Below are 22387 nucleotides of genomic sequence, written 5' to 3'. Positions count from 1 at the left end.
TATAGTAATTCTGACCCCCATATTGTAATGTCCCCTGTCCTGTAATTATGTTCTTCATATTGTATGGTCCCCTATCCTGTAATGTCCACTGTCCTGAAATATTGGTGCCCATCCTATAATAATGTCCCCTATTCTGTAATAATGTCCCTCGCTCTGTAATAATGGTACCCATCTTGTAGTAATTTCCCCAGCCTGGTCCCGTCTTGATGTAATGTAGCCATCCTAGTCCCCCTTCTTGAAGGAATGTCCCCATCCTAGTCCCGTTCTTGTAGTAATGTCCCTATCCATCTATTAAAGTCCCCATCTTGTAAAAACAGCCGCCATTCTTTACATACACACAAAAAAAAAAAATCTTCTCATCTGTCTTCATACATTCTGCAAAGTGTCCTATTCCTCCTCCACAGCTGGAGTGGCGCACAGCAATAACGTCACATATGGCCGCGATTGAGATGTCGAAGTCGGCTGCTGGCCTCAGATTGGTCGGTGGTTGGTATCGGTATTTTAGTGCAGAGCTGGTCTCTGTGCTGCAATATATTTCAATTGCATGTGCCTTTGAGGATGAACATTCAGTTGAAAATAAAGCTCTGAAGGTGACCCAACTCATTAGACATGATTGTCTCATGGGCCCTTAGGATAGCACAATGGAACCTCAGGGGCAGCATGTGGCCCACGAGTTTCAGACCCCCTGCTTTAGGGGATCTTCAGAGATAATATTGGACCCAAGTATATGTAACCAATTTGTGTCCTTCTCGGACTGCATTGTTAGATCTCAGGGAGAGACTTTGAATATTCTCTGGTTTGAGAATTAATTGGGCACATTTTTTTTTACTCTTGCGCAGACGTGAATAGAAAATCAGACGCGTACTATCAAATTTATTTTTATTGTATAGCCTACTGATCCATGGAATTCAATGAGGCAGTGCAGATTAATTTATTTTTCTCACATGTAATCAACATGCGGAAAAAAAGGAGCCTGCTGCAATTTTACTCTAACATCAGATGAGACTCACCCAGTCAAGTCTATGGTGCATTTAAGAAAAAAAAAGTTGAATGCCATAGTATGGCACGCGATTTTTAAGGATAATATTTATTCGTTTATATAGCGCTATTAATTCCGCAGCGCTTTACATACATTGGCAACACTGTCCCCATTGGGACTCACAATCTATAGTCCCTTTCAGTATGTTTTTGGAGTGTGGGAGGAAACCGGAGTACCCGGAGGAAACCCACGCAAACACGGGGAGAACATACAAACTCCTTGCAGATAGTGTCCTTAGTGGGACTAGAACCCAGGACCCCAGCGCTGCAAGACTGTAGTGCTAACCACTGAGCCACCGTGCTTACATTGCAATTTTCTAAGATAGGAAACAGTGAATGGCCCTGTAAATTATTAACGGCTACTGTAAAAAATAAATAAATAATTGCACAAAAATGACATGTGAGAGGGAAAAAAAAAAATAAAATAAAAAAATCCCATTTTCTGGATGAAAATCAGACCTATTTTTTTTTATACTGTTATGTGAACCTACTAAAGTGAGAATAATGACCAAACAACTTTGGAGAGAGAAAAAAAAAAAAGTTTCTGTATAACAGGGATGAACCAAACAACTTTGTATAAATAAACAAAATTATTTTATTGGTGCAAAAATAAGCATACATAAATAAAACACAGAAAAAAGATGCAATATTTAAAAACGACAACAATTTGACTGGTAACAAACACCCCACATCTAGTACTATAATAAAGTACTAGTGCATCGATCCTAAATTAAATTCAACTAAACACAGTATTTTGTGAAAGAGGCATGCAAGAATCGTGCACAATTATTCCTGCATAAAATAATCCATGGAGCACCCTATCTGACACCACCATTTCTAACACATATGATGTGAGAGTGATATTCTGGTATAATATTCCGGTCATGGGGTATATGGTTCTGTTTTAATGATGGGGGGGGAATGCGATGACTATTTTTGTATTTCTTTATACACTGTATACATGTGGAGACTAATACCTAGGATATCCAAATAATGGAAATGGAGGCTCAGGTGGGCTTACATTAACTGTATTTTTTTTTTTTTTTAATCCAATCAATTTTTATTGTAGGAAGTTACCAGTACATTACAAAAAGGAGAAATTCAGGTATCATTGGCAATAATACACAAAGAAAACAACGCTGTAACATGTGGTAGTATCACCTTTGATTATGATTCACATTTCCTGTCACACCACTAACAATCATGTCTGATGCAAGTTTTTTTTTTTTTTAGGTTAATCAATACCCAATACGTATAGAGTCAACCTACCAATTTACTCTTTTATCCTCAAAAAGAGGGTTCCAAACAACCAGAACCAGAGAGTAAGAAAGGAAGATAAGAAAAGGGAGGGGACAGAGAGGTGGGGGAGATGGGGAGAACCATGGATGGTTGCAAGGAAGCAACCAGGGAGGGGGAGGGGGGAGGGAGGGAATTGGATGGCGTTTCGGGGTAGCCCGAGCAGTAACAACAACAGAGATTTAAACACCTTGAATATTGACATGTGGTATGGGTGAACTCCCTGCGTAACACTCTCTTTGACCGTATTTGACCCATTTTTAACTATCAACAGTTTGCCCTGGAAACAGATGCCTGACAGGGGATGCATATACAGAGTTTAGCCACGTGTCCCAAATCTGAAGTATTTTGTTTTTGGCGCGGATGGAGTGAGCCAGACAGAACTCATATTGGAATTGGAGATTAATTCGGTTATATAGTTCAACTAATGTAGGCGTCTTTGGGGATTTCCAGTGCAAACTTATGCAATATCTGGCAGCTACTAGAATGTGAACTAATAAACCCCTGGATTCCCAAGAGAACTCATCTATACCCACGTTTAGCACTGCCAGACCTGGATTCAGATTAATAGGATTGCCTGTCAGCTCAGCCATCAGGCCAAACACCTTCAACCAGAACGAGAAAACCTTGGGACAAGCCAACCAGCAGTGACCAAGAGTACCCCTTTGGAGGCAGCCCTTCCAACAATGTGGCGAATAATTTGGGAGGAACTGTGCTAAGTTGGCTGGGGACCGATACCATCGCAGGTGTACTTTTTTCAGTTGCTCCAGATGATTTATACACTTGGAATATTTTTGGATATTTGCTGATGCCGAGTGCCAGTTTGAAGGAGAGGTAGAGACACTCAACTCCACGTCCCATTTATTCATATAAGGAGATTTTTGCTCTTCGGGGGGGTTATTGAGCCATTTGTATGTCGAGGAGATATCTTTGGATTGAATTATCTTTTTAAATACCAAAGCCTTTGTTGTAGGTAACAGAGGATTCGACTTTGGAGGAAATTTAGAGGCCAGAAAATGACTAATTTGGATGTGTTGATAGAAACAGCCCTTTAAAGAGGGGTGTTCCCGTACTATTTCATTAAAGGGGTTAACACCCAAATCAGAGTATAGATCCGCCAGCACTGTAATGCCCGATCCCTCCCACCTGGCCAGATTCAAAAAGGGGATTTGAGATTCCAACGACTTGAGGGAAATCTCTGAAAGAGGAATCTGAATCTTATGAATCAAGTCATTTTGCCAGACCTCCAGGGAGGCTGACATGGTGGGAACACACGGGAAGAACCGTGAACGGCTCAAATATTCTGCTTCCATCATTCTTCTGACCGTGCCCTGGCGGGTCAGGAAATTTTCAATCTGAGCCCATCTATGTGAATTACCTGGACGCCACCATTCCTTTAGTGATTCAATTAGTAAGGCTTTATAATATGCCGATTTGTTTGGGGTGCCCAATCCCCCTAAGTCATATGGGGGGTATAACACTTTACCTGCGACCCTAGCCCTTTTATTACCCCAGACAAATTTGTTAGTCAACGATTGAAGTTTCATCAGGGTTTTGTGAGAAATTTTGATGGGAAGGCATCTGAGCACATACAATATTTTGGGTAAGAAAACCATTTTAAAGGACTGTATCCTGGCCATCCAGGACAATATATTTTCATACCTTCTCAATTCCTTTTCTAAATTTTGGATCAGGGGTTCCAAATTTTCTTTAATTAACATCTGCGATGGTGTCAGCTTAATACCCAAATAAGGTATCCCCCTGTCGCACCATTTGAATTGAAAGGCCCCCTCCAGCGCACTCCTGGCCTCCACCGGTACATTAAACGGCAGTATCAAAGACTTTGCCGCATTAAGCTTATAATACGACACTTTAGAAAAGTTCGATAATGTGTTCACCACTACTGGAATCGACACTGCAAGGTTAGAACAGGAAATGATCACATCGTCTGCGTATAAACCAAGTTTATGTTCAAATTCCCCAACTCTTATACCAGAAATGGCTATGTTTTTTCGTATAGCTTCCGCCAGAGGTTCCACCACTAAAGCAAAAATAGCGGGAGACAATGGACACGCCTGGCGGGTGCCATTACTTATTTGAAATTTAGATGACAGAAACCCCGATGCCAACACTGACGCATTTGGGTAAGAGTAGAGGGCTAGAATGGATGACTTGATTTTCCTCAAGAACCCGAATTTTGTTAGAACTCTCTCCAGGTATCCCCAGTGCACCCTGTCAAAGGCTTTTTCAGCATCAAGAGACAGGAATGCACTGGGTTCACCCGATATCTCCACCAGTCCAATCAAGTCAAGCATCCGTCTGGTGCCATCCTTAGATTGCCTGCCTGTCACAAACCCAACTTGGTCTGGAGCCACTAAGGTCTGGATCACTTTATGAAGTCTATCTGCCACTAGTTTGGCATAAATTTTAACATCACAATTTAGGAGTGAAATGGGCCTAAAATTACCCGGGGTGTCTGCAGGTTTCTCTGGCTTTGGTAGCGTGATAATTATCGCTTCTAAGTTGTCTGGGGAAATTGACCCTTTATTTTGCCAAAAATGTAAGGTTTTTGACATAAAGGGGGACAGAGTGGATGTAAATTGTTTGTAATATTCGTATGGCAGCACATCGGGGCCCGGGGCGGAGTTAGACTTAGTCATTTTGATGGCACCTAGGATTTCCTGTGTAGTAAAGGGAAGATTAAGTTCCTCTAATTGCTCATCTGAGACCCGGGGAAGATCCAGGGTGTCTAGGAAACCCTGTATATCCACTTGAGTCGGCTGTGACGTATTGGAATCATATTTTAGATTATACAGGGCTTCATAGTATTTCGCAAATGCTTCTGCTATTTCAACGGGATGTCTAGTGATTGTTCCGTTTGGGTCCCTCAGGAATTCTATTTTAGATTGAATCTCAAGTTTTTTTCGTCCTTCTTGCCAAAAAGGACCCCGTTCTATCCCCCATAGCATAAAATGTCGACTATTTTTTTTAAGATTATGTTCGTATTTTTGCAGGAGTAGGGATCTTAGTTGGAATCTATGGGTTACAATTTCTTTAGTCAAGTTAGGGGCTGCTTTGGCTTTATTCAGGGATTCAAGGTGATGAATACGGGTTAATATATATTTAATATCTGCGTCTTTTTGCCTTTTTTGGATGGAGGCTATTTTTATGAGCTGCCCTCTGACTACTGCTTTATGAGCAGCCCACAGGGTCTCGTCAGAAATTTCCCCATTATTATTAAGTTTAAAATATTCTGTTAACACTGACTCTACTTCATCATGTACCTTCTGCCTACCAAGCAAGCTGGTATTCAGTCTCCACCTAGGGGAATTTTGAACATTAAAGCTACCCTGAACAGACAAAGAGATCGGCGCATGATCTGTCCAAGTAATTAAACCAATATCAGCTACCACACACTTACTTATAGATTTGCTGTCGACCAAAAAAAAATCAATTCTACTGTATGAGCGATGCCTGGAAGAGAAGAATGTATAGTCTCTTTCTGATGCGTGCAAATATCTCCAGATGTCATGAAAATGGAATTCATTGATGAGATGCTTAAGTTCCTTAGCATGTGGGAGGCTGATGTTGGAGCAATCCATGGAGCGTATAACAGGTATATTAAAGTCTCCACAGATAATTTCCGCCCCTGTGGCAGTATCTTTGAATGCTTGGAAAAATTTCCAAGCAAAGGTCAATTGTGATGAATTTGGGGAGTAGACCGTTGCCAAGGTATAAGGGATGCTGTTGATATAACAAGACAAAATAATATATCTTCCATCCGCTCCATAACTGACATTTATCAATTTAAAGGCCACTGAGTTCTTTATTAAAATGGCCACTCCTCCTCTTTTTTTTTGAGTCGTTAGCAAAAAAGGTGTGTTGGAACCTTGGATGAAGTAGCCGTTTATTATCTGTGGAAAGAAGGTGGGTCTCCTGAATGCACGCTATATCACAGTTAGATGCCTTCACCTCTCTCCACATCATTGACCTTTTTGCTGGGGAGTTGAGTCCTTTCACATTAATAGACAATATCTTAATTCTCATATTGGAGCCGCAGGGGGGTTTGAATTCCTAGGAACGCCATCAGGGATGAGAGGGGCTAGACCAGCAAGGAATTGAGAGAAATTTCCAAAAAAAATTAAGGAACATTTGTGAGAAGAGGAACAAAAACAAAAAAATTCCAACAACACCGGTTTGCCCCGAGTAGGGTGCCCGGTGTATAACCGCTCGCCATAGGCGAGAACATCAGGGGGGCTACGTGACATCCCGTGTCACAGGAGCAGGGACAGCAGGTGCCATAAGCAGGAAGGAGTTCCAGCTAAGCTACTGACCATTCAGGGTTAATCCTGTCTGGAGGGCCTCTTTGATTCTCCCGCTCACCAGGGTTTGGTGGGTGGGCTATTCCCCAGTCATCCAGCAACTTGCCCAGCTGAGAAGGAGTATGACATATGTGAGTGCCTCCATCTTTGAAAATTATCATCTTCACCGGAAAAACCCACTTGTACTTGATGTCTTGATCTCTAAGGAGTTTAGAAAGGTGGGCAAATTCTCTTCTTTTATTAAGAGTTGCAGCAGAAAGATCTGGGAAGATTTTTAGTCCCATGAAAGTGTCTGGCAGGGCTGCATTTCCCCTCAGTGTGTGAAGCACAGCTTCTTTTGTTTTATAGAAATGAAGTCTAGCCAGGACATCTTTAGGCAGAGCTGGATCTATGCCTTTGGATTTAGGGTACCTTCACACTTTAGCGATGCAGCACCGATCCGACCAGCGATCTGACCTGGTCAGGATCACTGATGCATCGCTACATAGTCGCTGGTGAGCTGTCAAACAGGCAGATCTCACCAGCGACCAGTGACCAGCCCCCAGCCAGCAGCGACGTGCAAGAGACACTGCGCTTGCACGGAGCCGGCGTCTGGAAGCTGTGGACACTGGTAACTAAGGTAAACATCGGGTATGGTTACCCGATGTTTACCTTAGTTACCAGCGCACACCGCTTAGCTTAGCTGTGCAGGGAACAGGAGCCGGCACTGGCAGCGTGAGAGCTGCGGAGGCTGGTAACGAAGGTAAATATCGGGTAACCACCTTGGTTACCCAATGTTTACCTTAGTTACAGCTTACCGCAGGCTGTCAGACGCCGGCTCCTGCTCCCTGCACATTCAGGATTGTTGCTCTCTCGCTGTCACACACAGCGATGTGTGCTTATCAGTGGGAGAGCAACAATAAAAAAACGAACCAGGGCTGTGTGTAACGAGCAGCGATCTCACAGCAGGGGCCAGATCGCTGCTCAGTGTCACACACAGCGAGATCGCTAATAAGGTGACAAAAAACGTGACTCAGCAGCGATCTCGCTGTGTGTGTGAAGCACCCCTTAGGCTATGTGCGCACTTACCGGATTTTGCCGCGGATTTTTTGCGGTTTTGCTGCATGTTTCGCTGCAGAAAATGTTCATAACATCTCTGCAGTGAATCACCAGCAAAACCTATGGTCAAAAAAAATCCTGTGCGCACTAGGCGGAATTTGACAGCTGCATGTTTTGCTGCGGGATTCCCGCAGCAAAAACAATTGCATGTCAATTCTTTTCCGCACGTCGCTGCGGGACTTCACTCCATTGACTCCAATGTTAATCGTGAAATCCCGCAGGGAATAACGCAGGAAGCAAATTCTGTGCGGTTCACTGCGTTTTCCTGCGTTATTCCCTGCGGTATTTCGCGGTTTACCTCCGGTAATGTACATCGCTGCCTGCGGTTTTGCAGGGAAGTGATGTCATTACAGGAAGAGGAAGCCGTGCAGAGAGTAAACACACACAGATCACAGACATAGAACACAGACACAGACACATAGAACACACATAGAAATCAAACGGAAATATAGAAAACAAAGAACGTGGGCTCCGCTGCATATTTACCGTCCAGCCGAGGTAAGCACACAGCGGCGGCCCGGTATTTTCAGGCTGGGGAGGGAGAGGGGCAGGGTTAATGTCCCCCGCCTCACTCCCCCTCCCGCAGCCGAGAATATCAGCCGCAGCTGCCCCGGGACTGTCGCATGCATTATGCGGCAGCACCGGCGTGTCCTCGGCTCTTCTTGCTGCCGTGTAGCAGTGGCAGGAAGGTAATACAAGGGGTTAATGGTGGTGGATCACCGCCATTAACTCCAGGCTTGATCATGGCAGCGTCTATGTGACAGCTGACATGATCAACCCGTAAGTAAAGTGAATAAAACACACAGACACCGAAAAATCCTTTATTTTAAATAAAACAAACAAGCCTCATTCACCATTTTATTAACCCCTCCCGCACCAAAGCTCCGGCGTAATCTACAGGTCCTGCGCTGCTTACATCCAGCCGCGACTGTCACAGACACAGCGCTGAATGAATGCAGCAGACAGCAGAGGTAATTACCGGTCATTTCCCACGGCCGGTAATGTGAACTCACTGCCGACCGTGGGAAATGTAGCGATCTGTCCTCTATCTATCCCTCTATCTATTCTTCTGTCTATCTATCTACTATCTCAGAATTAAATTACTTTTTTTTTTTTCAATGTGCTTTATTGCATTGAATGCAATAAAGCACATCCCAACCCGCACGCGGCAAAACCGCGAACAATACCGCGGTGAAACCGCAGCAAACCACGGCAAACCGCATGCGGTTTTCGGGTGCGGTTTGCCGCGGTTTTTTTCCGCGGGTGCGGTAATCTTTGAGAGCATGCAGAATTTTCTCAAGAAAATTCCATTTCCCAGTGCGCACATAGCCTTAGGGACTCTATGAATCCTGTCCACTATCAGGTCTCTGGTGTCCCATCCAGGGAGTATAAGCTGCAGAAACTTGTGGAAGTATTCCTGGAGGTCTTTATCTGCTACTGATGAGGGAATCCCTCTGATTTTTAGGTTATTTCTTCGGGATCTGTCCTCTATATCACTGATTTTAAGTTTTAGTGCCTCCACCTCCTTTTCCAAAGCTGTGTTAGCATCTATCAGATTGTTATGTGATGTTGCAAATTCAGCCATTTTAGTTTCTACATGCTCTGTGCAATCACCCAGAGACCTGATCTCTTCCTTCAGCTCTCTTACTATTTCTCTGAGATCAGCCTGCAGGGAAGCCCTCAGCATTTTCAGCAGAGATTGCATTATTTCCTCTGTCAGAGGAATGCCTGTGCAGCCTCTCAAGCAGCCTGTATCTCCTTGTGAGGAGTGGGAAGCCAGAGCCATCTTGCTTGGTGAGGAGAGATCCCTATCCCGGGGGTAGAAGTCTGTCAGTTTGGCTGGAGTGCCAGTTTTTTTAGGTCTCCCCTTAGGCATCGCTGGGGGTTGGGGTTACTCACACCTCCTGTAGCTGGTAATCCTGTTATCTGTGAGCTGATAAGAGCCGGTTTATCCTGCTTCAGCACAGAGCTCTCCTTTCAAGCAGCCGTCGCCATCAGCGTGCAGGCCACGCCCCCAACTGTATTAATATATAACATTTGGTATTCCTTTTCTGGACTTAGATATTCATGGATATATGGTATAATGTTTGTCTCATATAGGTCTAGGTTGGACATGATAGTCTGTCCTTATACGCAATCCAATTCAATTCTAACTATATACGCCGTAATTAATATCAGGCTTTTTCCAGATATTGTTATAACATTTTAGATGGGAACGCTATCGTATACATTGGTCTGAATATATTTATATACTTACTAGAAGGTTGCCCGATTCTAACGTATCAGGTAGTCTAGAATGTGTATGTAGGGTAGCAGATTGAATAATAATATAATCAGCAAGTCTTGAATAATGATGGTTCATTTCTTGCTCGTTGGTCTCCCGCTGTGCAGCACGCATCGGCGTATTTGACAGTGAGAGACCAACTATCTGAATGGGCAGGGAGCCGGCGTACACTGGTAACCAAGTTACACAATTGGGTAACTATGCAAAGCGCTTTGCTTAGTTACCCGATGTGTGCCATGGTTACCAGCGTATGCCGGCTCAAGCACACATGTGCCGGGAGCCGGGGGTAAGGTGGTAACCATGGTACACATTGGGTAACTAACGAAAGCGCTTTCCATAGTTACAGGATTGTGTACCATTTGTTACCAGCATACGTCGGTAAGCTGATAATCATGGTACACATTGGGTAACTATGCAAAGCGACAGTGCTGGTTTATTTTTTGCTTGTTGGTCTCCTGCTGTGCAGCACGCATCGGCGTGTTTGACAGTGGGAGACCAATGATCTGAATGGGCAGAGAGCCGGCGTAAGCTAGTAACCATGGTACACATCGGGTAACTATGCAAAGTGGTTTCCATAGTTACCCAATGTGTACACTGGTTAACAGCGTACGCCGGCTCCGGCACACGTGTGCCGAGAGTCGGGGTAAGCTAGTAACCATGTTACACATTGGGTAACTAAGAAAGCGGTTTCTATAGTTACCCGATGTGTACCATGGTTACCAGCGTACGCCGGCTCCGGCACATGTTTGCCGGGAGACGGGGTAAGCTAGTGGTTTCACACATCCGGCTTTTCTTGACTTTGTCGGATGCTGCGCGCCCCAGAGAAAATATGGGTCTTTTTAATAAAAATATTCTCTATATTTACTTGTCTCCAGCGATGTTGTCTCCGGCTCTGCTGCCTCCCGCTCCTTATCGCCGCTCATTATACTCACTGATTATTCAGTGCCCCGAGGAGCTGGAAGCAGGAACAGCGCTGGGGACTTCAGTGCCAGGGACCGCATCGCTGGGTGAGTGTACAGCAGAGTATGTGTGTGTGTGTGTGTGTGTGTGTACACATGCATGTGCGCTATGTGTGTATGCGCACTGTGTATCCATGTGTGTCTGCTGTGTGTGTATATACATGCATGTGCGCTGTGTGTATGCGCCCAGTGTATCCATGTGTGTCTGCAATGTGTGTGTATATACATGCATGTGCGCTGTGTGTATGTGCCCAGTGTATCCATGTGTGTCTGCTATGTGTGTATATGTGCTCAGTGTGTGTGTGTATATACATGCATGTGCGCTGTGTGTATGCGCCCAGTGTATCCATGTGTGTCTGCTATGTGTGTATATGTGCTCAGTGTGTGTGTGTGTATATACATGCATGTGCGCTGTGTATGCGCCCAGTGTATCCATGTGTGTCTGCTATGTGTGTATATGTGCTCAGTGTGTGTGTGTATACATGCATGTGTGCTATGTGTGTATGCGTCGGTGTATCCATGTGTGTCTGCTATATGTGTGTGTGTAACCGTACACTGTACAGGACAGTGGCTGCGCCGCAACTTCCTGGTCACATGAAAACACGTAATCGGAGGTTGTCGCGCGGCAACTGTAGTGTACACAGTGCACGGAAGCGCGCCGGATGCGATAAAGTGGAGAAAAGGTAAGCGACAGTGCTGACGTGTGCCGGGAGCCGGGGTAAGCTAGTAACCATCTTACACATCGGTAACTAAGGAAAACGGTTTCTATAGTTACCCGATATGCAGGGCCGTATTTGCCACTAGGCACCCGTGGTCCCGTGCCTAGGGCGGCACGATGCGGGGGGCGGCACTTTCTGGCAGCAAAAAAAAAAAAAAAAAAAATTATATAAAAATTTTTTTTTTTTCTTTTTTTTACATCCCCGCCATCCGTCCCTCCCTCCGTTACACTCGGCTGTGTTCGGGGGGGGGGGGGGGGTTGAGAGAAGCGGAGCCAGCCAGAGCAGAGAGGCGGGCATCGGAGCAGGTAAGGCAGAGGCAGAGCCTAGAATGTATGGGCTCCTTACAGGTTAGTTGATGATCGTTGCGATGCCTCTTTTTGTCCACTATAATCATGCAAGGGGAGGTTGGGGGGAGAGAGGCTGAGGCTGGGGAGAGAGGCTGAGGCTGGGGAGAGAGGCTGAGGCTGGGGAGAGAGAGAGGCTGAGGCTAGGGGGGAGGCTGGGGAGAGAGAGGCTGAGGCTGGGGGGGAGGCTGGGGAGAGAGAGAGGCTGAGGCTGGGGGGGAGGCTGGGGAGAGAGAGAGGCTGAGGCTGGGGGGGAGGCTGGGGAGAGAGAGGCTGAGGCTGGGGGGGGAGGCTGGGGAGAGAGAGAGAGAGAGAGGCTGGGGAGAGAGAGGCTGAGAGGCTGGGGGGGAGGCTGGGGAGAGAGAGAGGCTGAGAGGCTGGGGAGAGAGGCTGAGAGGCTGGGGGGGAGGCTGGGGAGAGAAAGAGAGGCTGAGAGGCTGGGGGGGAGGCTGGGGAGAGAGAGAGGCTGAACCTGGGGGGGAGGCTTGGGAGAGAGAGAGAGGCTGAGAGGGAGGCTGGGGAGAGAGAGAGAGGCTGAGAGGCTGGGGGGGAGGCTGGGGAGAGAGAGAGAGGCTGAGAGGCTGGGGGGGAGGCTGGGGAGAGAGAGAGAGGCTGAGAGGCTGGGGGGGGAGGCTGGGGAGAGAGAGAGGCTGGGGGGGAGGCTGGGGAGAGAGAGAGGCTGAGAGGCTGGGGGGGAGGCTGGGGAGAGAGAGGCTGAGAGGCTGGGGGGGAGACTGGGGAGAGAGAGAGGCTGGGGGGGAGGCTGGGGAGAGAGAGAGAGAGAGGCTGGGGGGGAGGCTGGGGAGAGAGAGAGAGAGAGGCTGGGGGGGAGGCTGGGGAGAGAGAGAGAGAGAGGCTGGGGGGGAGGCTGGGGAGAGAGAGAGAGGCTGGGGGGGAGGCTGGGGAGAGAGAGAGAGAGAGAGAGGCTGAGGGGAGGCTGGGGAGAGAGAGAGAGAGGCTGGGGGGAGGCTGGGGAGAGAGAGAGGCTGGGGGGGAGGCTGGGGAGAGAGAGAGAGAGAGAGGCTGGGGGGGAGGCTGGGGAGAGAGAGAGAGAGGCTGGGGGGGAGGCTGGGGAGAGAGAGAGAGAGGCTGGGGGGGGAGGCTGGGGAGAGAGAGAGAGAGGCTGGGGGGGAGGCTGGGGAGAGAGAGAGAGAGGCTGGGGGGGAGGCTGGGGAGAGGGAGAGAGAGGCTGGGGGGGAGGCTGGGGAGAGGGAGAGAGAGGCTGGGGGGGAGGCTGGGGAGAGAGAGAGAGGCTGGGGGGGAGGCTGGGGAGAGAGAGAGAGAGGCTGGGGGGGAGGCTGGGGAGAGAGAGAGAGAGGCTGGGGGGGAGGCTGGGGAGAGAGAGAGAGGCTGGGGGGGAGGCTGGGGAGAGAGAGAGAGAGGCTGGGGGGGAGGCTGGGGAGAGAGAGAGAGAGGCTGGGGGGGAGGCTGGGGAGAGAGAGAGAGGCTGGGGGGGAGGCTGGGGAGAGAGAGAGGCTGGGGGGGAGGCTGGGGAGAGAGAGAGAGAGAGGCTGGGGGGGAGGCTGGGGAGAGAGAGGCTGATGCTGAGGGAGGCTGATGCTGGGGGAGGCTGGGAGGGGGGGGAAGGAAGCTGATGCTGAGGGAGACTTGGAGGAGGGAGGCTGATGCTGGGAGGAGGGAGGCTGATGCTGGGGGAGGCTAGGAGGAGGGAGGCTGATGCTGGGGGAGGCTGATGCTGAGGGAGGCTGATGCTGGGGGAGGGGGAGGCTTGGAGGAGGGAGGCTGAGAGAGGAGGGAGGCTGATGCTGGGAGGAGGGAGGCTGATGCTGGGGGAGGCTAGGAGGGAGGCTGATGCTGGGAGGAGGGAGGCTGATGCTGGGGGAGGCTGATGCTGAGGAAGGCTGATGCTGGGGGAGCCTGGGAGGAGGGAGGCTGATGCTGGGGGAGGCTGGGAGGAGGGAGGCTGATGCTGGGGGAAGCTGGGAGGAGGGAGGCTGATGCTGGGGGAGGCTGGGAGGAGGGAGGCTGATGCTGGGGGAGGCTGGGAGGAGAGAGGCTGATGCTGGAGGAGGCTCATGCTGGGGGAGGATGGGAGGAGAGAGGTTGATGCTGGGGTAAGCTGGGAGCAGGGAGGCTGATGCTGAGGGAGGCTGGGGGGAGAGAGGCTGATGCTGGGGGAGGTTGGGGGGAGAGAGGCTGATGCTGGGGGAGAGGCTGCTGCTGGAGGCGGGGGGAGAGAGGCTGCTGCTGGGGGAATGGAAGAGAGGGGCCAATGCTAGAGACAGAGGACAAGGGTTGAGGGATAGAGCAATGACAATATCGATGGGGGGCAGTGTAAGGACTCAGAATAAGAGGGGGGCAGCATTGGGAGCTCATTATGGAGAAGGGGCAGCATGTGTGGGCTCAGTATGGAGTGGAGCAATGTAGGGGAGTCAATATCAAGAGTGGGGTAGTGTGTGTGTGTGTGTGTGTGTGTGTGTGTGTGTGTGGGTCTCAGCATAAGCTCTAGTGTGGTGGTCTTAGTATGATGAGTGGGGCAGCATGGAGATGTCTTTATGGAAAAGCGGAAGGCAGCATTAGGAGCTCATGGAGAGGGGCAGCATGCATGGGACACTGAGGAGGGGGCAGCATGCATGGGACACTGTGAGGAGGGGGCAGCATGCATGGGACATTGTGAGGAGTGGGCAGCATGCACGGGACACTGAGGAGGGGGCAGCATGCACGGGACACTGTGAGGAGGGGGCAGCATGCACGGGACACTGTGAGGAGGGGGCAGCATGCATGGGAGATTGTGAGGAGGGGGCAGCATGCATGGGACATTGTGAGGAGGGGGCAGCATGCATGGGACATTGTGAGGAGGGGGCAGCATGCATGGGACATTGTGAGGAGGGGGCAGCATGCATGGGACATTGTGAGGAGGGGGCAGCATGCATGGGACATTGTGAGGAGGGGCAGCATGCATGGGACATTGTGAGGGGGGGGGCAGCATGCATGGGACACTGTCAGGAGGGGTAGCATGCATGGGACACTGTCAGGAGGGGTAGCATGCATGGGACACTGTCAGGAGGGGGCAGCATGCATGGGACACTGTGAGGAGGGGGCAGCATGCATGGGACACTGTGAGGAGGGGGCAGCATGCATGGGACACTGTGAGGAGGGGGCAGCATGCATGGGACACTGTGAGGAGGGGGCAGCATGCATGGGACACTGTGAGGAGGGGGCAGCATGCATGGGACACTGTGAGGAGGGGGCAGCATGCATGGGACACTGTGAGGAGGGGGCAGCATGCATGGGACACTGTCAGGAGGGGGCAGCATGCATGGGACACTGTGAGGAGGGGGCAGCATGCATGGGACACTGTGAGGAGGGGGCAGCATGCATGGGACATTGTGAGGAGGGGGCAGCATGCATGGGACATTGTGAGGAGGGGGCAGCATGCATGGGACATTGTGAGGAGGGGCAGCATGCATGGGACATTGTGAGGAGGGGGCAGCATGCATGGGACATTGTGAGGAGGGGGCAGCATGCATGGGACATTGTGAGGAGGGGGCAGCATGCATGGGACATTGTGAGGAGGGGGCAGCATGCATGGGACATTGTGAGGAGGGGGAAGCATGCATGAGACATTGTGAGGAGGGGGCAGCATGCATGGGACACTGTGAGGAGGGGGCAGCAAGCATGAGACATTGTGAGGAGGGGGCAGCATGCATGGGACACTGTGAGGAGGGGGCAGCATGCATGGGACACTGAGGAGGGGGCAGCATGCATGGGACATTGTGAGGAGGGGGAAGCATGCATGGGACACTGTGAGGAGGGGGCAGCATGCATGGGACACTGTGAGGAGGGGGCAGCATGCATGGGACACTGAGGAGGGGGAAGCATGCATGGGACATTGTGAGGAGGGGGCAGCATGCAAGGGACATTGTGAGGAGGGGGCAGCATGCATGGGACATTGTGAGGAGGGGGCAGCATGCATGGGACACTGTCAGGAGGGGGTAGCATGCATGGGACACTGTCAGGAGGTGGCAGCATGCATGGGACACTGTCAGGAGGGGGCAGCATGCATGGGACACTGTCAGGAGGGGGCAGCATGCATGGGACACTGTCAGGAGGGGGCAGCATGCATGGGACACTGTCAGGAGGGGGCAGCATGCATGGGACACTGTCAGGAGGGGGCAGCATGCATGGGACACTGTGAGGAGGGGGCAGCATGCATGGGACATTGTGAGGAGGGGGCAGCATGCATGGGAAATTGTGAGGAGGGGGCAGCATGCATGGGACATTGAGGAGGGGGCAGCATGCATGGGACATTGTGAGGAGGGGGCAGCATGCATGGGACATTGTGAGGAGGGGGCAGCATGCATGGGACATTGTGAGGAGGGGGCAGCATGCATGAGACATTGTGAGGAGGGGGCAGCATGCATGGGACACTGTGAGGAGGGGGCAGCAAGCATGAGACATTGTGAGGAGGGGGCAGCATGCATGGGACACTGTGAGGAGGGGGCAGCATGCATGGGACACTGTGAGGAGGGGGCAGCATGCATGGGACACTGAGGAGGGGGCAGCATGCATGGGACATTGTGAGGAGGGGGCAGCATGCATGGGACATTGTGAGGAGGGGGCAGCATGCATGGGACACTGTGAGGAGGGGGCAGCATGCATGGGACACTGAGGAGGGGGAAGCATGCATGGGACATTGTGAGGAGGGGGAAGCATGAATGGGACATTGTGAGGAGGGGGCAGCATGCATGGGACATTGTGAGGAGGGGGCAGCATGCATGGGACATTGTGAGGAGGGGGCAGCATGCATGGGACACTGTCAGGAGGGGGTAGCATGCATGGGACACTGTCAGGAGGGGGCAGCATGCATGGGACACTGTCAGGAGGGGGCAGCATGCATGGGACACTGTCAGGAGGGGGCAGCATGCATGGGACACTGTGAGGAGGGGGCAGCATGCATGGGACACTGTGAGGAGGGGGCAGCATGCATGGGACACTGTGAGGAGGGGGCAGCATGCATGGGACACTGTGAGGAGGGGGCAGCATGCATGGGACACTGTCAGGAGGGGGCAGCATGCATGGGACACTGTCAGGAGGGGGTAGCATGCATAGGACACTGTCAGGAGGGGGCAGCATGCATGGGACACTGTCAGGAGGGGGCAGCATGTATGGGACACTGAGGAGGGGGAAGCATGCATGGGACACTGTGAGGAGGGGGCAGCATGCATGGGACATTGTGAGGAGGGGGCAGCATGCATGGGACACTGTGAGGAGGGGGCAGCATGCATGGGACACTGAGGAGGGGGCAGCATGCATGGGACACTGTGAGGAGGGGGCAGCATGCATGGGACACTGTGAGGAGGGGGCAGCATGCATGGGACACTGTGAGGAGTGGGCAGCATGCATGAGACACTGTCAGGAGGGGGCAGCATGCATGGGACACTGTCAGGAGGGGGTAGCATGCATGGGACACTGTCAGGAGGGGGCAGCATGCATGGGACACTGAGGAGGGGGAAGCATGCATGGGACATTGTGAGGAGGGGGCAGCATGCATGGGACATTGTGAGGAGGGGGCAGCATGCATGGGACACTGTGAGGAGGGGGCAGCATGCATGAGACACTGTCAGGAGGGGGCAGCATGCATGGGACACTGTCAGGAGGGGGTAGCATGCATGGGACACTGTCAGGAGGGGGCAGCATGCATGGGACACTGTGAGGAGGGGGCAGCATGCATGGGACACTGAGGAGGGGGAAGCATGCATGGGACATTGTGAGGAGGGGGCAGCATGCATGGGACATTGTGAGGAGGGGGCAGCATGCATGGGACATTGTGAGGAGGGGGCAGCATGATGTGAGGACAATGTGCAGATCATATTTCATAATTGAGGAAGGTGTGGTGGGCATAATTTATAAGGGAGGGCAGTGTGTAGTATATTAGGGGCAGTGTGACAGTCACAGTATATAAGTGGGGATGGTGGGAATATTTTATACTCATGCTATGTTTTGATGTGCCTGTGGTGATCCCCATTGGGGGGGGGGTTAGTGCCCTTCGTTTCTCATTGATACTTTTTCAAGTGTTTTACAGAGTAGATCTGCCTTAAACAGATGTCGTGTGCGAAAACTCAGTTTTACGTTGTCACTAAGGGGCGTAACCACTTAAAGTGCCTAGGGCAGCACGAAGGCAAAATACAGCCCTGCCGATATGTACTATGGATACCAGCCTACGCCGGCTCCGGCACACGTGTGCTAGTAGCTTTTCTCCACTTTGTCTTGCGGTGTGGGCTTCGGGTGCTGCAGCAGTCACCTGGGTGTCGGGCGTCTCCGTGTGGGTTCGGGGAATGCGTGCGGGGAGACGGGGCTAGGGCAAGCATCCAATGCGTGAGGGGGCGGGGCCTGGCCAAGCGGCCAATCCATGGGGGGGCGGGGCCAGGGCGAGCCGAGCGGCCAATCCGTGCTCGGGGGGGGCCATGCCGAGGCCAGCAGCCAATCCGCTGGTTGTCACCGTAAGGACACAATTTTGGAGCAAGACAGACAGACAGAGACAGACAGAATAAGGCAATTATATATATAGATACTAAAGGGGGCTTTACATGCAGCAACATCGCTAGCGATGTCGCTGGTGAAAGCATCCACCGTCGTCGTTTGTGCGTCATAGGCAAATCTCTGCCTGTGGTGGACAAAATCGCTAGTACCCGTTACACATACTTACCTTCCTAGCGACGTCGCTGTGGGCGGCGAACAGCCTCTTTTCTAAGGGGGCGGTTTGTGCGGTGTCACAGTGATGTCACACGGCAGGCATCCAATAGAAGCGGAGGAGCGAAGAGCAGTCGCATGAAAGTCACGCCCACCTCGTTGCCGGAGGACGCAGGTATGGTGTTCTTCGTCGTTGCTGGGGTGTCAAACGTAGCGATGTGTGCTGCCTCAGGAACGACGAGCAACCTGCGTCCAGAACAAGGAACGATATTTGGGAAATGGATGACGTGTCAACAATCAATGATTTGGTATTTTGCATCGTTAGCGGTCGCTCGTATGTGTCACACGCAACGACGTCGCCAGTGAGGCCGAATGTGCGTCACAAATGCGTGTAAAGTGGCCTTAAGTCAATAATAAATATATGTAATTTCAGATGTGAATGCTATCAGATACATACTGTATGTCACATTACATTTTTTTCTATCAGAGAGGATAAAATCTTTTAGGGTAATCGCTTATGAGTCATTACTTTTGTACACAATAAATGAGATAGGATGGATATGTGGGATTCTCCATTTGGGGAGCCACACTGTATTGCGACCACTATCCTTATTTTCAGCATCGTTTATTTTGAGTCCAGAATAATATATACACCTAAATGGGTTAAATTTCAAAACTCTGCATCTATCTTTGCTGATTATTTGGGGTTTGTGTGGCATACTCCAATATTTTGTATACAGAGTTCAATGTTGACATTGGGTTGCTAGGATACTGGATATGTGCAGTGCTGACGACACTGTCGCACTGATCAGGTTTAACACTAGAACTACTGAACTCGTGACACCTATATAGAAATACATGGTGCAAAGTAGTCAAAATAACTACCTCAGTAGTTCTAGTGTTAAATACTGAAAATCGAAATTAAACATGAAAAAGTTACCCCTTCCAGGTGGCTGATAATATGTTGCGATCTCGGTCTATCTTCGGTTCCAGACCGATGGGGTTATTTGGACTATGCACCCCGCATGTATGAGGGTCATTCCACATCAAGTGGACCAGTTTTAAAAATCGTCCCCACTCGACCTCAGATTTTGCTGAAAATTTATAAGGATGTACATGTATGTTTGAAAAGAGGTTCTGTAAATTTTTAGGGCCAGATCTCAAATACATTGGGCACTGTTGACCTTTCACTGGAGGTCCCCCCAAGCCTGCGGCTTCAGCTAAGAGGATTTTGCAAACTTTGGCACATAGCCATTAGAGTTCTATACTGGCTATGATGCTGAAATTTGGCATACTAGCTCAACTTTTGCTGCTAAACGCGATAAAATTATTACCGGCTATGACAAAACAATATTTCGGCCGCAATTTTGTGTCAAAGTAGCTTGTAAAACGCCTCGCATAAAATATATGCCTAACTTTGCCCATATATAACTCAAGACCAAAAACCAATAGGAACTGGTGCTTTACCCTGTACACCAAACATCTACATGACTTTGCATTGCTGCAATATCACGGTCAAAGCATATGTATTTGTGGAAATATTCACACCCACATATGATGATAAACTTTAAAAAAAAACGAATTTTACCTATTTTTAGGTCAAATTTCTCAAAAAGGGTACCCCTAAAATATATTAATTCTGATATCATTAGAAAGAGCACATTTTTCTCTACAAGGATCATTGGGGTTTTTTTTGCAGTCTCTCAGTTTAAGAAAAGAAAAATGCCACTGAACATGGTTTTATTTATTAATATGCAATGAATGGTAACTGCACTACTCAAACCCTTGCGTTGGTCCATGGTGGTTATACCACAACCAATTCACTAAGAATTGGTCTTATAATCCTATTAAGAATTGTAATAATGCTGTCTTTCGAGAATTGGCAGCCCCATCGCCTAGGAGCCATGGCCGATAGCCGTGCAAGGCCAGCCGCGGGCGGTCTCTTTATCGCAGGTTCCGAAGCCTGAGGGTGGGTGTCTTTGCCTAGGATCCCAAGCCTAATATTGGGTATCTTTTGTTGGTTCCCAAGCCATAATGTTCAGCCTAAGTGGTCTGGAATTGTTGCTGAATTTGCAACAATCGGTTCAGAGAAGCTGTATTGTTGGCACATTGCTGTTGCTGGAATTATTGCAATGATTGACAGCTCGGGAATCCAGCATGTATCATTTCTCACAGGCCAGTGAAAGAAGCTAGCTGGTCCATGAGGATGCATAAAATTTATTAATGCATCATGGTCGTCGACTGAAATTTCAGAAATATTTCCAATCCACCACTTCCTATCGTAAATGCAGGCAATGTATTGCCCTGGCTGGAGGTTTGCAATTGGCACAAAAGGCATTTCTGATCTGACAGATCTATCTACATGGGCAATGAAAGATGATGGGTCATTTGACACCCTTGAAATGCGAATCTTTTTGTCATCAATTGGTACAAACTGGTGATTTTCTCTTGTTCCAGCAATTGTATGTCCATCTTTTAACCTTTCCTCTTGAACTACCCGTATTTCGTCAATTTTTTCTTTTGGAACAAATAAAAAACAAAAAACTTTATTCCATGCAGTTGCTCGTTGCAAAAGTTGAATAAATCCACCGGGGTCAGTATTTGGTTTTCAGTTAGGCGTTGAAGACTGGCACTGGCTGCCAACCTCTTTCCTGTCCATCCAATCCCATCACAGGGCGACTTTCCATGACTGGTACCAAAAAAAAGAGAATTTTGTTACTTACCGTAAAATCTTTTTCTTATAGTTCCGTATTGGGAGACCCAGACCATGGGTGTTTAGCTTCTGCCTCCGGAGGACACACAAAGTACTACACTTAAAAGTATAGCTCCTCCCTCTGAGCTTATACATCCCCTGGTAGCCAGTCCTAGCCAGTTTAGTGCAAAAGCTGAATGAGAATAGCCACCCACAAGTAGAACAGAGTAAGAACCGGAACAACCGGAGACTCTGTCCACGACAACAGCCGGTGATAACACACGGAACAAGAAAATTGCCAACAGGCAACAGGGAGGGAGCTGGGTCTCCCAATACGGAACTATAAGAAAAAGAATTTACGGTAAGTAACAAAATTCTCTTTTTCTTTATCGTTCCTTTGGGAGACCCAGACCATGGGACGTTCCAAAGCTGTCCCTGGGTGGGAATAAACAGAAAAAACTAAGAAGTAGGCGGAGCCTAACTTCACAAGTGGGCGACATCCGCCTGAAGGATGCGTCTGCCCAAGCTCGCATCTGCCGAAGCATGAGCATGCACTTGGTAGTGCTTCGAAAAGGTATGCAGGCTAGTCCAAGTGGCAGCCTGACAGACTTGTTGAGACGTAGCCTGGTGCCTAAAAGCCCAAGAGGCACCGACAGCTCTGGTCGAGTGTGCTTTGATCCCCGGCGGGGGAGGCACCTGAGTACTCTGGTAGGCGTCCGAAATGGTCGATCTAATCCAACGGGCCAAGGTCGGCTTAGAAGCAGAGAGACCCTTGCGCCGCCCTGTGGTTAGCACAAAAAGAGAGGTGCACCGCCTAAGAGCAGCGGTGCGAGACACATAAATCCGGAGAGCACGCACCAGATCTAGAGTATGCAGCGCTTTCTCAAAGCGATGAACAGGGGCCGGACAGAAGGAAGGCAAGGAAATATCCTGGTTAAGGTGGAAGGGAGAGACCACCTTAGGAAGAAAGTCCGGGGTCGG

Source organism: Anomaloglossus baeobatrachus, chromosome 2 (assembly GCF_048569485.1).
Source record: "Anomaloglossus baeobatrachus isolate aAnoBae1 chromosome 2, aAnoBae1.hap1, whole genome shotgun sequence".
NCBI classification, from domain to species: Eukaryota; Metazoa; Chordata; class Amphibia; order Anura; family Aromobatidae; genus Anomaloglossus; species Anomaloglossus baeobatrachus.
The sequence above is the reverse complement of the archived record's forward strand: the minus strand, read 5'-3'. Positions refer to the sequence as shown.